This window comes from Mus caroli, unplaced genomic scaffold (assembly GCF_978045245.1).
Source record: "Mus caroli unplaced genomic scaffold, Mus_caroli_1 scaffold_6, whole genome shotgun sequence".
NCBI lineage: Eukaryota > Metazoa > Chordata > Mammalia > Rodentia > Muridae > Mus > Mus caroli.
Window position 1 is genome coordinate 61,080,853 of NW_028227261.1, and position 1,518 is coordinate 61,082,370.

A 1,518-nucleotide genomic window follows, 5' to 3' on the forward strand; every position below is an offset into this window, starting at 1 on the left:
GGTGGGTAGGGAAGTGGGGGGTGCTATGGGGGACTTTTGGGATAACATTGGAAATGTAATTGAGGAAAATATGTAATAAAAATATTAAAAATTAAAAAAAAAAGAAAAAAAATAAATGTTTTCTTTTGTAAGTTATCTTGTTTATAGTGTCTCTTCACAGTAATAGAACAGTAACTAAGTAACTAACAAATTTTTTAAATTGGATTTAAGGCTTTCTCCATGAGATGGACCTGACACTGTAAATAAGGCCAGGAACCTGAAGCTAGATAGGTCATGGACCCCAGAGGACAACCTGCTATATTATTCTGCTAAAGGAATATAAAAATAAAGTGACTTCTAATAACATATTACTATACCCATAGATCATTGTATTGTTCAACCCTTATCAGAGAAGCTTCTTGCAATAGATAGGATTTAAGACCTACAACTAAACAATGTGTAAAGAATGACTCAGCCCTTAGTGGGATATCTTTATCACACCTCTGCCCTCAAAGCTCAGGAATTTATGCAGAAGTGGAGGTGGAAAATTTCAGAACCAGAGATGGTGGATGACTCCAAGGAACAGCATCTTCCAGACACAACAGGGCTGATACAGAAATAAACTCACAGAGAATGTGACAGCACGCACAAGACCTTCATAAATTCAAGCCAGAAAAAAAAAATCCCAGCACAAAGGATGAAAAGTGGATACAAAGTCACATTCCTACAAGAAATTATTTGCAGCTGATAACTAATGAGAAGAGAAATCAGCCTTTTTGTTTTGTTTTACTTCATTAATTAATTAATTTACTGTACAGGCTTCCCTCCTTTCTGTCTCCCCCCTCCCTTAGATCCTCCATTTCCCTCTCTCCCCTTCATCTCTGAGAAAGGTGAAGTCCCTCCTGGATACATACTCACCCTGACACCTCAAGTCACTGCAGGACTAGATATTTCCTCTCCCACTGAGTCCAGCCAAGATAATCCAATTAGGGAGACAGGATCCACAGGCGGCCAACAGAGTCTGACATGTCCTAGAGGTACCTCCCACGCCCACTATTTCCATATACTCTCCTGGCTCTCTCTCACTGACTCTCCCTACATCTGATCCCCCCTTCCACCTTCTGAGTGAGATTTAAGCATCCTTCTTTGGGTCCTCCTTGTTTTTTTTTTTTTTGGTTTTTGAGACAGGGTTTCTCTGTGTAGCCCTGGCTGTCCTGGCACTCACTTTGTAGACCAGGCTGGCCTCGAACTCAGAAATCCGCCTGCCTCTGCCTCCCGAGTGCTGGGATTAAAGGTGTGCGCCACCACGCCCGGCTTGGGTCCTCCTTGTTATTTAGCTTATTTGGTCTGTGGATTGTAGTCCTGTACATTATGGCTAATATACACTTAGAAGTAAGTACATACCATGCATGTCCTTTTCAGTCTGAGTTACCTCACTCGGGATGATATTTTCTGGTTCCATCTATTTGCCTGCAAATTTCATGATATATATATATATATATCTCCATTGTGTAAATGGACCATATTTCTTTATCCATT